We start from the raw sequence: 16,927 nt of genomic DNA on the forward strand, positions 1-16,927 counted from the left end.
CGCATTTATTGAAACAATTCTCGCTAGCCTTCACAGCGCTGCACTTGATGTAGAAAACGTAGCATAGGAAAAGACATTCGTAAAACACATGACCATGGGATCAGAGGTGTTGCTCTTATGTGGGTGCGAACATAATCTCTTATGATTTTCGAATATGCATAACCCCCCTCTTTCCTGCCCTCCCACTAAGTGCGACGCTGAGCTTGATTGTGCTGCTAATCGATAATGTGTGTGTTCGTGTGATTAAGTCACATTTGAAAATCTGCTCTTGGCGAAAATGAAGAATTTCCTAAAGCAAACACTTCGTGGGAGCTTAGATTATTATGATTTAGGCAGTAGCACAAAGACAGTGAAAGCAAGATGGAAAACAGCGTGAACCGCCTTATGGATTATACCACGTCATCCCATATACTGGTGGCCCACATAATTCTCATAAAGGGGGGGGATAAATAACAAGAGGGAAGGCAGGGAGATCAACCAGGCACATGCCCGGTTCGCTACCCTACGCTGGGGGAATAGGAAGTGGGCATAAAGATGAGAGAGAGGAAAGAGAAGAGAAACAGAGAGCGAGAGAGAAAAAAGGAGGATTGTCAGTCAATCGGCTAGCGCGTGTGCAGCGGTGGCACTACACAAAAGTTAAAGGTGGTCACAAAGGCCTGTAGTCCTCAAAAAGCACAAGACAGCTTTGACTGCTTTTTCAGCCGACGAAAGGCGATGACGGTGTTCCAGTAGCATCTGCACAGAGAGTGGCCGATCGTCCAATTGTCGCAATGCGTCCGAAAGCTTTTGTCTTTGAGAGGCAAATCGAGGGCAATGACATATCAGATGGTCGATGTCTTCTTTGGTGCAGCAGAAGTCGCATTCCGCATTGTCAGTCAATTCGATGAGGGTTCTATATGCTTTTGTGAAGGCAACCCCCAACCAAAGGCGACAAAGAAGTGAAGCTTCACGTCAACAAAATCCGGATGGAGGTCGAAGTCCCAGTCGAGGGTTTATTTGGTATAGTCTCGTATGTCTTATGCTTGGGGTGTTCCACTCCTGCAGACTCAGACTATGTGCCAGGTGACGAAGTTGCTTTGCAGCGTCGGTCCTTGACAAAGGAATCGGAAGGGTGTGTTCTTCTTGGTGCGATGTGCGAGCCGCGTTGTCTGCAGAATCATTGCCACTGGTCCCACAATGGCCAGGAAGCCGCTGAAACTTGACCTCGTGGCCTGTTTCTGTGACGTGGTGAACAAGCTTGACAACTTCGTAAGTTTATTGTTCATGGCAACCTCGTCGAAGGACTGACTGCATGCTCTGTAGGGCTGGTTTTGAGTCTGAAAACACAGCCGATTTACTCGGTCTTTGGGATTTGATGTACTCTAGGGCGCCACGCAAAGCCGCAAGTTCTGCCGCTGTGGACGTAGTGGCATGTGACAGTTTGATTCGCAGAGTGATTCCTCTAGCTGGAATCACCACCGCACCACCAGAACCAGACGCTGTGGTTGAACAATTGGTGTATATGTGCACGTGGTTGTTGTACATTTCGTGCAGATGGCTCAAGCTCAATTGTTTCAGGGCTGATGAAGGCAAATTTGATTTTTTCTGTATTTCTGGAATTGAAACACGTACTTGCGGAAGTGACAGGCACCACGGAGGATACACCAGTTTTTCAGCATGCGTAAAACCTGACGTAAACGACAGGATGTGCAAAGACAAGTGCACTAAATTTTGTGCGGGGCCTCTCAGTAGCGAGGGTTGCCAACGACTGGAAAGGATTCCTAGCATGTTGCCTGAGGTACGAACGCATCGTTTCAATGGTGATGTGCGTCATGATCGAGTAGTCCTGTGCAATGGCAATTGTTTCAGCTGTCGATGCGCAGCGGGGTGAACCAAGGCATATCCTAAGCACCTGGGCTTCAATATTTTGGATTGTGCGCAGGTTTGTTTTGCACGTGATAAATATAGCAGGTAGGCTATACCGCAAGAATCCAATAAATAATACCTTGTACAGCTGTAACATAGACTCGACCGTCATTCCCCAACTTTTACCGGTAAGAAACCTGAATAAGGGACAAATGGCGGTCAGCCGCTTTTTCGCGTAGTTTACATGGGGTGTCCAAGACAGGTTTCGGTCGATTACGACTCCCAAGAACCTGTGACTCCGGCTGCATGACACCAACTGCCCGTTAATTGATATGCCGTAAGCGGACATTGGTTTTCTGGTGAAAGCCACGACTGCACACTTCTCACTTGCGATTTAAAGCCCTTGTTTGCGTAAGTGGTACGACGTCACTGATGCTGCCTTCTGAAGTCTAGCGCAAAGTTGAAGTCGAGTCACACCTGATGTCCACACACAGATGTCATCAGCATAAATGAAAAGTCGTACACTGCTTGGTTGCTTGCCAACTAGTTCAATGAGTGTTAGGTTGAACTGCGTCGGGCTTAGCACTCCACCTTGTGGGACTTCTCGGCTGCAGTAATACTCGGGTGTCGGGCCATTCTCTGCCTGCACGTGAAATGATCTATTCTGTAGGTAGCTCTGAACCCACGTATATATCCTGCCACTGAGTCCCACTCCTTCTAGTGCGCTGAGAATGGCTTCGTGGGTGACATTGTCCCTTTAACGTCAAGAAACAGAGCAGCAGATAACCGTTCGCAGACCTTCTGGTGTTCTACCTATGTCACCAAGTCAACTACATTGTCAATTGACGAGCGGCCTCGTCGGAACCCGGACATGGCATCTGGATATATTTCGTAGAACTCTAAGCACCATTCCAGACGCGTTAAAATCATCCTTTCTATAACTTTTCCCACACAGCTTGCGAGGGCAATCGGGCGGTAAGAGGAAATGTCCAAGGGTGACTTGCTGGCTTTGAGAAGTGGAATCAGACGACTTGACTTCCATTCCTGTGGAACCATGCCAGTTTGCCAGGAGTCGTTGTACAGCTGCAAGAGTGCCTGCCGAGCTTGATCTCCTAGGTGACACAGAGCGCGGTAAGTGATGCCGTCAGGTCCTGGTGCTAAAGAACGTCTACTCAAAGCAAGCGCAGCCTTTAGTTCGTCCATTGAAAACGAAATCTCCATTCGGGGATCCCGTGAGGATACAGAAAAGTCGGGCGTCTTTGTCTCAGTTGAATTTGAGCCGCAGGCAATTCTTCGACAGAAAGAATCTGCGACATCAATCTCTTCGCAGCGCAAGTGAAGTGCCAGAGATTTAAATGGGTAGCGCTGAGTAATGGCTGTACGAAGACCACGGACAGTTCTCTAGATTAGTGACAGAGGCTTTCTAGGATACAAAGACTCGAAAAAAGTTACCCATCGTTGCTTGTCCAACTTGTCCATGTGACGCTGTATTTTCTTTTGTGTGCGTCTGGCCACTCTCAGATCAACAAGTGACCTCGTGCGTCTATAACGTCGTTCTGCACGACGACGAATCGCTCGGAGTTTCTCGAGATCAATGTCCATATCAGTGCGAGATGAGCCCACCGCAAGCGAACGCGTCGTTGACTGTAGGGCACTCTTTATTGCGTCCTCTAGGTTGAAAGGTGAGGCGCCAACATAGTCTTCCATATTTAACTTGTATTTTTGCCAATCGGTGCACTGGACGGCTCTGGAGGACTTGATACTTGGAAAGCCTTCAATCTTAAGCTATGTTGAGATGTGGTCACTACCCCTTGTTTCCAAATCCAAAAACCAGTGCACTGTGCGTGTGAACGAGCGTGAGACGAAAGTGAGGTCCAGGCAACTGCTATAGGCCGATCCGCGCAGATAAGTAGGGCTGCCGTCATTCACGAGGATAAGTTCACATTCAGAAGCGAAAGACACTAATTGTCTACCTCTAGTGTTGACCCTGAAGCTTCCCCATAAGTAGTGGTGGGCATTGAAGTCGCCAGTTATCAGCCATGGCTGGAAAGTTGAATTCAAAATTCCGCGCAAGCGCTCACGGTCTAGACGACTTGATGGATGTAAGTATGCTCCGATGATGGTGAATGTGGTCTTCTTGTTTTTTACTGTTAGGCAAACGTACTGGTTTTCTTCGTCAGGGGGTACAGGGTGATGAACATAAGTTAAGTCGTGCCGTATGAACACAATGACCGTGCTGCGCTCTCCGTGGGTAGAAGACATAAAGCACTCATATCCAGACAGTCTCATCTGAGCTGAGAGGTTCGGTTCACAAATCACAATTATGGAGAACTGGTTCGTGAATACATATTGCCGGAACTCCGACATACGTGCCCTAAGTCCTGTGGCATTCCACTGAAGGACAGATGCGTTCTTGACCTCCTCTTGAAAGGATAACATGTTGCGGGCCATCGTTTTGCCTTAGAGCTGCAAGCACCGGACTCAAAGTGTCCAGCACTTGGAGTGCCCTCTGCGCTGATGGGGTGTTCATGTTGCTTAGGAGCATGCGCATTGCGCTCATAAGGGTCTGCAACATGTTGATGACCTGGCGATCCTCAGTTGTCGTTTCATCAGTGGTTCGTGATGGCATCGAGGTTGGCGGGGATTGATGCACCTCTGAAACAGGCTGTGTTCGTGGAAGTGATGGCCACTCTTCACGAGGTGGGAGTCTTGACCCTAATTCTGTTTTCGGTGTATCCGTCTTCACAGAGCTTGACGATGGAGGGCCAGTTCTTCTTGCTTGAGATGATGGGTTTCTATCGGCAGATGTCACGTTGCGTGATGATCTTCTGTGGTGACGCCGACGTCGCCTGACAGTAGCAGCGGCTTCCCTGTAGGTTGAATTGTCGCGCACCATGCGTTTCAGCACCACGCGTTCATTTCTCACTCGTGGGCAATCTTTAGACGACGCTTTATGAGCGCCATGGCAATTGGAGCATTTGAACGCAGTTGCGTGGCAGGTGTCTTCTGAATGAGGTTCGGCACACCGCGGGCACACGACATTGCTGGTACATACTCCTTTGACATGTCGCATCTGGAAGCATCTGAAGCATTGCAGGGGCTTCGGTATGTATGGACGGACCTGATGGCGAACGTGACCAACATTGACGTGTGGGGGAAGACTGTCTCCCTCAAAAACAATCTTCTTGTTTTACCGCAAATTCTGGGAGCTGCCGCTCCCTCCTTGCGAGAATGGATGAAGAAGCCTCTCAGGATTTTCGAGGTGGACAACCGCTACGTCTGGCAGCGGCTAGGAAACGAGGGACCACCTCAAGTGGCACAGACAACGAGGCAACGGAGCTTCATTCCGACGGTTTCGAGTAATCGAATGACGACTACACAGTCGTCATGAGCCGCAATGCAAAAAGATGACTGCTACGAACATCGTCGGCGACGAGTATATCCACCGTGCAGGCTACCGCGCAGCGTTGGCCACACACTATACTCTTCATGGCTGTGGACCCTTCAGCCAACCTACGGCGGCTTAACAGGCAAGTCCTCTCTGCATACCTTGAAGGACTCGCTCCAAATGAAATTAAAGACGTCAGGATCAACTCACGGAAGAATGTTCTGGCAGTTGATGTTCTACACCGTAAAGCGCTGCAAAGCCTACAGAACATATCGGAAATCGACACAGTCACAGTTAAATCAGTGATCCGCACTGACTGTAAGGGCAGTGTTGGCGTCATTTATGACGTGGACATTTCCATTCCCGCTGACGATTTCCCAATCTTGATAAAGCCAACTACAGACGACGTCCTCATCAAGCACATTACAAGGCTTGGTCAGTCACGATGCCTAATTCTCATAAATACTTATAGAAAAACCATGGGCTCTGGGAGCTTCTAACTCCTCCGTATTAGTGAAATCATCTCTTCAATTGATCACCGACAAGAGGCACTTTATTTAGGTAACTCTTTTATTGCAGTTGGAGAGGGTGACATTTAGCAAATAACTTCAGGATTCTGAGATTATCTTGTGCTGAAATGTGCCTTGCTGTTTTGTAGCGTAAGCTACATTGGCTGAGATTGAGCAGTTTCCCGTGGCAAGAAAAAAATTGGCAGATTACACGTACAGTGCAAATCGATGATATGCGAAGCACGAATGAGAAAGGTTGATATGTCACTTTAAAATCAGCGCAACGTTACGAGGTGGAGGTAAATCATGCCATACATGACATCCGCGTCATGATTATCATGTTTAGATGTGTCGTTTACTTTCGTCATCTATTCACGTCACGTGATACCAAATTTAGTATATGTGAAGCTAGCGAAACGAACGCGAGCACTCTATGTGCGTGGTATGTTATCATGTTCTTACATGAGATGCGTGTCAGGATTATCGTATTTGCACCAGTCATACACTTTCGTCATCCAATGACGTCACGTAACACCGAATTCGGTATATGTGGAGCTAGCAAAATGGCCGCGAGCGCATCATGAAGGTCCCAATTTACTCCAATGTAGGGTTCGCGCGCGCACACGCTGGGCGCAGCGACGCTACATTATTTAAACGCGAGCACTGTATAGTCTGTCGCCAGGAGCAACCGGCGCGACTAGCATCCGTCGGCGTGGCCTGATGGCAACCAGTGCAAAATGCGACATGCTGCATTTCGCGCCGATGCGTTACCCAGACAACACTGCGTCTCCCTACTTTTTTGACGGAGGGACGCCGGACGCGCTGAAACACGCATGCGTTAAAGCTACGCAGTGCGGGGCGCGCCTGCAAGTATATGGCAAGACCGGCGCCTGGCGTCGCAACGCTGGCGTGACGCGTCGAAATGAACGCTGACGAGCACGTGCATCATCGTCATTCATTGACATCACGTAATATCAATTTTGGCATGTTTGAAGCTAGCGAACTGGCCGCGAGTGCATAATGGGTGTAACATTTAGTCATGTTGTTACATGACATGCATGCCATCATTATCATGTTTGTATGGGTCATTTACCTATGTCGTCTGTTCGCGTCCCGTAATACCAAATTTAGTATAAGTGAAGCTAGTGAAACGGCAGCCAGGGCGTCATTAGCGTGGCTTGTAGTCATGTTGTTACATGACACGCATGTCATGATTGATTATCTTGTTTGCACCAGTCGCATAGTTTCGTCATTCATTCACGTACTGTAATACCGAATTCGGTATATGTGACGCTAGCGAAACAGCCGCGAGCGCATCATGAGCTTGGCATGTCGTCATGTTGTTACATGACACGCATGTCATGAATTTCATGTTAGAATCTATCGCTTGTGTTCGCCATGCAATCAAGTCATATCATACCAGTTTTGCGACATGCCATGTGAACAAAACCACCTCAAGAGCTGCAGGATCATGAAAAATAAATCACGACATTTATGACGTACATCTCATGATTTTCTTGTTTTGACTAGTTAAATATGTGCTTTATACAGTCATGTTATGCCATACCAAGTTTGGTATCGATAACATTATCTTAATGGTCAGGAGAGCTAAAATAGTAGGTGGCTAGATAGATAGATACGCTCAAAGTCGCCGAAGTTCGCTGAGAAATGGTTCGCATTTAAAAAGCAGGCCACAAGTTCACAACGCCGCGGGCAAGGTGGCGGCACAAACAAACTGGCTATGGCCACAGTGCCTAAAATATATACTCAAGGCACTATGCTACTGTGAGCAAGCATGTTGCTGGTAACGAGAGTGTGCGTTTGAGTTGTTTCCGCTTCCGTCAATCAATAGCCATTGAATTTTCAACGGAGGTGTTGGGTGCTACGTTGACTCGATGGACCATTGACTCGATGGCCTTCGAAATCGCCCGTGTGGCAGCTTGTTCTTGTCAGTTGAGTCAGTAAACCATTGACTCAATGGCCTTCAAAAAGCACTTGTGACATGGATATTAAACGAACTTTATTTAGGGCTTGTCAATGGAAAATTACTAAGTAAGCTAAAGAAGTCAGCGCGTTCCATTTTGTGCTATTTTGAAGACTAGCTTGTATAATCCTCATCTAATAACTATATTACATATGCGATGAATGGCTTGAAGGCTTTTTCTGAATGTGGACTTGGCCTCATGAGCAGAGTAAGGACAGTTCACTTGATTAAGGTCAGCAAGTAAAAGCTCTCAGATATTCCTTTTTTGTAAGTCAACAACTTTTGTTGGTGTTACCTTCCTAGATCAGAGAAACTGCTCCTGACTTTTTCTTCAAGACACACAAAAGCTATGAAAAGCGGAATAGCATTCTGTAGCATGAGCTCTACTATGATAAGTCGGGTAAGCATGAAGGGCAGCGAAGTTTTCTGTTCACAGATTCATTCACTAGAAAACGCATGTTTTCCGGGATTATATTTCTGCGTTTCTGCAATATTTTGTGATATAATGTATGTTGTGAAAGCGCTGGCGCGTAAGCTTTTTCTTAACAAATTTAGTTGCGAGCGAGCGCGTGCTCTGTCCTGTGTTCTTTCTTTCTAATAAATACTGCACTCTCCTATACGCAACTTCTTGCACTAAGTAGCCCCATGAATGGCAATTTTGAACTACAAATAAATTTTTGTTTGGTACATAGGCCCACTTCGTAAGGTTCGCAGAGCAGCGGCTGTGGTTGACGAAAGCCAACATAATATTCTGAATAACATCTTTGCACGTAGTTAAAGCCACTGATTTTTTGCCGTAAAGTTTATCTGATTATGCCGCCACCGCTGCCGTGTTGCGTGCTTTGTGCTCTGTTTTGTTATTGCGGGGTTTTCAGTGGCTGAATACGTGTTCTTTCGACAGCCGTCATTTCCATGAGCCTCTGATATGGCTGAGGCTTGCGGCAACTGTGATAAGCCTCGTCCAGACGATGGACGTGCGATGAAGTGTTCATACTGTGGAAACGCCTATCATTTAGGCGACTGCTCCGGTTGCTCGGAGGCCACATTCAAAGGTAATCGCGAAAAGGGCCGCCGACAATGGTGATGCACAGCGTGCTGCATGCCTAAATCAGAAAGTAACGATGACGTGAGCTTGCCCTCCGATATCACGTTATTTATAGCACACATAAGTCGCAGGCTTAGTGCCCTTGCTGATAGGCTATCTCAGTTGGAAGACATTAAGGTCAGTTGAAAGACATTCACCTCAGTTAGAAGACATTCACCTCGTGTTGGTCATCTCAGTTGGAAGACATTCACCTTGTGTAAGAAAAGTAAGATGAAATTCTTAAACAACAGGAGAAACAAGATAGTGAAATACGATGACATACAAAAGAGAGTAACTAAGCTTGCAGAAGACCGTGAAAATGAAATCTTTGATGATCTAAAAAAACCGTTGATGCTCTTCATTGGAGAGGCAGAAAGTTAAACCTAGAGGTTCGCGGTATTCCACTGACACAGAATGAAAACTTGCTTGAAAAGTTGAATGCCGTGGCTATTTGTGTTATCATTTCGTACCTGACACCAAATGATGTTGATGAAATGCATCGGATTTCGTACAGAAGTGGGCAGACACCAGGAATTATCGCGCGCTTTGCAAGGCAGTCTACTCAAGACATGTAGCTAAGCAAGCGAAAAGACCCCCGTGCTCTTAAATCTAATATCCAATTTGTAGAAAACATGACCAAAAAATCGCTACCTCTTGCGCCAAGTCAAGAGATGGGCAGTGAACAATGTTTTTTTTATTTTGCCCCGCCACGGTGGCCTAGTGGCTAAGGTACTCGGCTGCTGACCCGCAGGTCGCGGGATAAAATCCCGGCTGTGGCGGCTGCATTTCCAATGGAGGCAAAAATGTTGTAGGCCCGTGTACTCAGACTTGGGTGCACGTTAAAGAACCCCAGGTGGTCAAAATTTCCGGAGCCCTCCACTACGGCGTCTCTCATAATCAAATGGTGGTTTTGGGAGGTTAAACCCCACGAATAAATCAATGGTTTTTGATTTGCATGGCATGCAAATAGAAAGGTTCTTGTCCGTCGTACTGAACATGATCGAGCGACAGTAGTCCGGAATTTAGCGGGCCTTGACATGCTGCTCGAGAACTGCAACACAAAATAAAACTGCCTGTATTTTTCTTTTTGTTTTGCCTTTCGCTTCACTAATCAGGGATTAACTCCCTACTTTCTGAAACGATAAGCTTATCATAGTTGAAAAAAATTCTCGCAAATAGTAAGCCGTGCTTGAACTTTACCCACTTCAACATTCAATCGGGCCATAATAAGCGGGAGGAACTTGACCGTTTTTGGGGGGAATTTTCCAGGACTGTTTAAAATGTGATTATGTTCTCTGAAACATGGTGTCTTTTGAAATCTGATGGTCACACTCTTCCGACGGATACGTCGTATTACATGAATAGATCCGACATGCGTGGTGGCGGTGTATCAAATGACTTGTAATGTAAATCTAAATTATGAAGTTCTCACAGTGAAGTCCCGTGCACAAGTATTCGGTGTATGTTATCGCCCTACCACTAGTGACTGCTCTAAGTTTTTTTTTTCATTTTTAGAATCGTTCTTTGAATTTTTTTTATCGCAAACCGATATCATTTGATTTCGGGGAACATTTCAACATAAATATGTTAGATGTAAATAGCGCAATACGACAAGTGCTGTCTCTGTTGAATACGCATTCCCTTGACAATGTTATAATGACACCTACAGGATTGATAAGCACACCGACGACTCTCATAGACCTGTTTATAAGTAATTTATAACAACTATTTATACGCTCTGGCAGTATTATTCGGGCCATCAGCGATTAGTTGCCCTTATTTCTTTCTTCTAAGCATACCGTGCCCCCCCCCCCCCCCCAATATGTAGTTTCTTATAGAGCTATCAACGATGAAACATTGTCTCTCTTTAGTGAAAAGCTAGTAAATCCAAACTTTCATGTAGTGCTAGAGGAATGTAATTCAGACACCACATATAAAATATTTGCAAGTATAATACTAAAAACCTACCATTCCCCATTTGCCTGAAAAAAATGCTGATGCTAGAAAAATGCAGGAAACCTTAGATAACAAAAGAATTACTCAGCCAAAAAAAAAGAGATAGAGTATATCAGGCTTTCATGAAAACTAGAAACCCCGAGGCTCTTAAGGCGTTTAGGGAGTTGAGGAACTCCGTTACAAAAGAGCTCCGGAGAAGTGAATACCTACTACACCAGTTTATTATGACTGCGGGACGCTCGGCTAACATTCGGAAGACTCTAAATACAATACAATCACAGGAACAAATAATTAGAACATTACAGAACGGCGTAGCAATAATGCGTCGTGATTTGGCAAAGAGTTTTAACGCCTTCTTTCTTACTCTTGGACATTCTTTAGAGGATAATGCGAATATTACTTATAAAGACTATCACAGAACATTCAATATTTCTTACACCGGGGTCTGCCAATGAAGTTATCTCGTCTTTTAAGGCAATAAGCAACCGTAAAGCCACCCATGTGTTGGGCATTGAAGTACAACCAGTGAAATATGTAGTAGATATTCTAGCGCCATTTTTAACACACATACTTAACCAAAGTCTGTCATTAAGAATATTTTCACGTGTCATGCAAATTGCTAAAGTTACAGTGATGTTCAAAAAAAAAAGGGAGAAAAATGAATTGAGCGACTACAGGCCAATATTCATAATAGCAGTGTTGTCGAAAGGTGTCCAAAAATTATTTTAAAGTGCTTTTCATCTTTCGTAGACTGCCATAATCCTATGCATCCGGGCACAGTTTGGTTTCTGTAGGAAGAAGTCCACCTTGCTTGCCCTCTTTAAAAAGAAAAAATTTAATTGGAGAAATTTGAATGTAAGAATATGGTGCTGGGTACGTTCTTAGATTTTTCAAAGGCTTTTGACCTTGTTAACCATATCATTTTGTTGAGAAAGATGAAAGCTTAAGGCATTAGAGGCATAGCCCATTCATATTTTCGTCATATTTGAAACATAGAAGTCAATCAGTAATGGTTGCGGGAGGAAAATCAAGTGAAAAACTGGTCAGATGTGTTCTCTAGAGAAGTATCCTAGGACCATTCGTAAATGTACTTTATAATAACAAATTTCCTACGATGGATGATATAGCCAAATTCAATATATATGCAGATTACACCAGTCTACTATTTAGGGAACTCAGAAACACACGTAGGTGATAAAGGCAATGAAGCGCTATAAAAAATAAATTACCGGACGACTCAGAACCACTTAAAAATTAACATTAGCAAAACTAGAACAATATTGTTTCGACCATCGAACAAGAATGTTCAACTAGCACCATTAACACTAAATAAAAAAGGAATTGAGTTATTACCGCCAATAAAAGCTTTGGGCGTCTATTTGAATAAGCAGATGAGATGGGACGGCCACATAAATTTCCTTATTAGCAAACTATCCAGTACAATAGGTGTAATGTGCCATGTCTCTCTTGAATGTCCTATAAGCATCAACATGTTCTTATATAATGCTCTATACGTAACAATATTTAATTATGGATTGCTACTTTGGGGTACTACATCAAAAGAAAACATTGATAAGCTCGCAGCTTTACAAAATTATTGATTAGCATGCAAGGTTTCATATCTCTCACACACCAGTGACCTCTTTATAAGACACAACATTGCTTGGTAAAGTCAATCTTTAACTATATTCTATGTCGGCTGTATAAATCTAGCTTAATAAAAAAATTTGTACTCTACAAACGCTAGCAGGATTACAGGCTACCCTACTAAAGTTTAATATGCGCAAATATAAGAAATTGCAAATGAAGAAATGTCGCACTAGCTATGGTCAACAAATGCTTCGGTTCACGCTCCCAGATTTATTAAATAGAATAAGTAAAGATCAGCCTTTTAATATTCTGAAAGCCTGATTTCAAAAACTACGAAAAAGTTTCACCAGGATATCCTTATCATGAATATGGCTTATAAATAACGCCATCTTTTTTTTTCGTATTTCGCTGTTTCTGAAGGGATATTTTCATTTTTTATTATGTTTTCTTTATTGAGTCTATAAAATCAATTTACTTGTTTCTTTGAATGAAGGATGTTCATGTACATTATAATATGTGTACATTTCGATTCCCTGTTGTTTTTCGTTTTCTTTTCTTTTTCCTTTCCTTCGTTACCACCTTTCAGGCTGTAGCACGTGTTGGGTGGCCAGGACACCCTCAAGCTGATTGTTCTGGCTTTCTTTTTCCAGTGATGTGCCAAGACATCGTGCTGTAAATAAATAAATAAATAAATAAATAAATAAATAAATAAGTAAATAAATAAATAAATAAAAGACGCGCTTAATGCGACGTGTACGCGTGCGTACAAAATGTCAACACTACTGCTTGAAAAACGGCTGAGTTGCATTCGTGGGGGGGCCCTTTGTCCAGTTATCTACGCATCCAACAAAAGTGAAAAATCGCGCGAAACGTAACAAAACGTTTGCGATTGCAAGCACGTTACTCAATATCGGCGCTAGACAACACATCACGGGTTTCACTTAGGGGTAACCACATGGCAACAACGCCTTGCTACGCGCATCCCACGCTTGCGCCCGGGCCCTGACTCTCTCAAGCCCAGGAGGCTGTCGTGCAAGAAACGAAAAGTATGTTCATAGTGAGCGCCACCACTACGCAGAAGAAGAGCGAGTTGACAAAGACGCTACGCATGCCTTATCTTGTGTATGCGCTTAGTATAATCCTAGGCGACTTGTACCTGCTTACTCATCTAGTAACCTTGGTCAAGACAACTAGCTGGAAACTAACGATCGCTTGAAAAATAAGAGAAAAAAAACAAGGTGGGTAATTACGGTTTGTAGGGAAATAATTGGATATACCCACGGCTAACAGGGTGAAAGACATTGGGCTCCACAAATGTCAGTGATAGCGTCGCGTTGATTCGAAGTGGCTGTTGTATGTGGCAACTCAATTTATCTTTTCGCCACGTCAGTGGTGTGCTATCGCAAAGGGTAGTGAGAGCCGCCACTCCAGTCAATGTCTGGTAGGACGATACGTAATCATCTGACCCACTGCTCATAACATGGCTGATAAGAGCCTTCTCGCTTTATTCAGCGTCAGTTATTGTAACTGCCCGCACTCGCTGCTGCCTCGGACAACCACAAAGCACGAATTCCTCTCTCACCTTGGCAGCTCCTATTTGTATCGTTGCAAAACTATTAGCAGGAGGTTTTGCAGCCTTTCTGAATATGAACCATGGGCGTCATCAAAGGGATGCAACACGTCGTTACCCCCTCGCAGACAAAATCTTGTCTATGAACGAATGATCGCAGCAGCAAAAAGCCTAATGAAAGGCTCACATGCTACATATAACCTTAACTATTTTGCAATAGCATCTACTTTGCAAATAGCATTGCCAAGGCAACGTCGATACAGTCCTCGGCCACCCGCGCGGTCGTTCAGTGATTATGTTACTTCACTGCTGACTCGGACATCGCCAAATTTAATTCCGGCCGTGGTGGCAACATATTGACGAATGCCAAAGGTTAAGGGCTCCTAGATTTAGGAGCACGTTAACGAAGCACGCATGACCGAAATTTTAAAGCCCTCGTCTGTCATAATCATACCGTGGTTTTGAGACAAAAGACTACAACTGTTATCACGATGCCGGACGGCTGACGCGATGGTCGCAGGTTCGATACCAGTCACAATGTTCACATTTCGTTGGAGCTGAAAATGCTAGCAGCTTGTGTACTTAGATTTAGGTGCAGATAAAAAAATCCAGGTAGTGGACATTTTTGGAGCCCTACGCTACGGCATTTCAGAATATCATATTCGTTTATTACTACCTCGAGAGTCCCAAGGGTTATTACATGAGGGATGGGAAGAAAGTATATTAGGCTAAACAAAAAATCAAAACAACACAAACAATAAGAAAGCAGCGGTTGGCCATATTTATAAAGATAAAATATTACTTTTTAAGGCGGTTTTAAATTGGGCAAACTGAATTGAAATGGCAATGTGGGTGAGAAGATCGTTCTAGTCTTGTATACCTGGCATATCTTTATTTTTTGGGGGTATGGGAAGGATGACGTTGGGGTGAGAATGGCGCGATGTCTGATGTGCAGACCTGATGAATTACTTGCCTGGTGGAAAGGAAGCCCCGCCGTGGTGGTCTAGTGGCTTAGGTACTCGGCTGCTCACCCGCAGGTCGCGAGTTCGAATCCTGGTTGTGGCGGCTGCATTTCCGATAGAGGCGGAAATGTTGTAGGACCATCTGCTCAGATTTGTGTGCACGTTAAAGAACCCCAGGTGGTGAACTTTTCCGGAGCCCTCCACTACGGCGTTTCTCATAATCATATGGTAGTTCTGGGACGTTAAACCCCACTGTCACAGAACGAGCGCTAAAAAAGAGCGCGCCGCCAAATCCTTGCGACAACGGGCGGCAGAAACGCCGCGAGGTAAAAAGAAAAAAAAAGAAAGCAAACATCCAGGGCTCCCGGGCGCGCGCTCTCCCCGCAGAAGCACGGCTTCGCAGACGATCCTCCTCACCCCACATCGGCGGCCCAGCAAGGCCGCGATTTTTCTCGAACGAAGGAGGCGGGGTCAGACCGAGTGAATCATCCTCCGGAGAGGGCAGTCGAACCGTCTCGTGCCTCTCCCCAGCCTTCGTTGTGTATCGCGCCGACGAAATGACGAGAAACATCTGGAAAGTCGCGCGCAAGGTATTTAACCGAGCAGCCGAGACGAGAAATCAGGAGGAGACGGAAGTGAGCGCCAGAGTGCGTAGAGAGTCCGCCGTGTAGTCGGCGAAGTTTGTGGTCCGTAGGGACGGCTCGAGCTACAGGCAAGAGTGTGTGTTTACCGCTATCGAGCGAAGACCCGTGGCAACCGCTGCGAGTGTGAAGCCGACGTGTTCCGGCGAAGAAGTTGAAGTTTGAAGAGTGGCCAATTGAAGACGGGAGGTTTCCTGGGAGAGAACTTCGAGAGCTGCGGAACGACAACAACGCTGGACTTTGAGTGAGTGATTCTCGGAAGAGTATCATTCAGACTTTTGTTCCAAGGACTTTGGACTGAATAGGTCTTATATCTCTTTAGTCTTTAAGTGTCTTGGTTGTTCAATGCATGCGACTGCATTGTAGTGCGTATTGTTGTCTGTGTCCGTTGTTTCAAGTGTGGTTGATTGTACTGTGTAGTACATTGTCTGTTTGGTGACGTATTGTATGTAACTATTGTGGAGTGTGCATACGTGTGTATTGTTTTTGATCTGCCGTTAATGAGAATATAATTTTGTTTGTTTATCAACTCTCGGCTCTGTCTTGTTCTTTGGGCCACAGCCGGCGTCCGCTGGCGCACCAATAAGGACCACTTCTAAATTGTCCACGCTTTCGTGGTGCGGTTCGGGGGGCCGATACTATACTTTCTATAACTTTTCCCACACAGCTTGCGAGGGCAATCGGGCGGTAAGAGGAAATGTCCAAGGGTGACTTGCTGGCTTTGAGAAGTGGAATCAGACGACTTGACTTCCATTCCTGTGGAACCATGCCAGTTTGCCAGGAGTCGTTGTACAGCTGCAAGAGTGCCTGCCGAGCTTGATCTCCTAGGTGACACAGAGCGCGGTAAGTGATGCCGTCAGGTCCTGGTGCTAAAGAACGTCTACTCAAAGCAAGCGCAGCCTTTAGTTCGTCCATTGAAAACGAAATCTCCATTCGGGGATCCCGTGAGGATACAGAAAAGTCGGGCGTCTTTGTCTCAGTTGAATTTGAGCCGCAGGCAATTCTTCGACAGAAAGAATCTGCGACATCAATCTCTTCGCAGCGCAAGTGAAGTGCCAGAGATTTAAATGGGTAGCGCTGAGTAATGGCTGTACGAAGACCACGGACAGTTCTCTAGATTAGTGACAGAGGCTTTCTAGGATACAAAGACTCGAAAAAAGTTACCCATCGTTGCTTGTCCAACTTGTCCATGTGACGCTGTATTTTCTTTTGTGTGCGTCTGGCCACTCTCAGATCAACAAGTGACCTCGTGCGTCTATAACGTCGTTCTGCACGACGACGAATCGCTCGGAGTTTCTCGAGATCAATGTCCATATCAGTGCGAGATGAGCCCACCGCAAGCGAACGCGTCGTTGACTGTAGGGCACTCTTTATTGCGTCCTCTAGGTTGAAAGGTGA

The 16,927-nt window shown here is 45.3% G+C and overlaps 1 protein-coding gene across 8 annotated transcripts in view; it reads left to right on the top strand.

The window, feature by feature from the left end:
• Nucleotides 1–16,927, top strand: part of LOC119172020 (cytochrome P450 2J1) — a 273,137-nt gene that overhangs the window by 68,072 nt on the left and 188,138 nt on the right. The window contains exons 2-3 of one of the 8 annotated variants that reach the window (XM_075886662.1): nt 2,801–15,773; nt 16,197–16,372. The exons of 6 other annotated variants lie outside the window; for them this stretch is intronic. The gene's annotated coding sequence lies outside the window, so the exon portion shown is untranslated. Of the gene's footprint in view, nt 1–2,800; nt 16,373–16,927 lie in introns of all 8 variants that reach the window. One more of the 8 variants, XM_075886659.1, reaches the window with a different exon arrangement.

The sequence above is a fragment of the Rhipicephalus microplus genome, chromosome 1 (genome assembly GCF_043290135.1).
Source record: "Rhipicephalus microplus isolate Deutch F79 chromosome 1, USDA_Rmic, whole genome shotgun sequence".
NCBI lineage: Eukaryota > Metazoa > Arthropoda > Arachnida > Ixodida > Ixodidae > Rhipicephalus > Rhipicephalus microplus.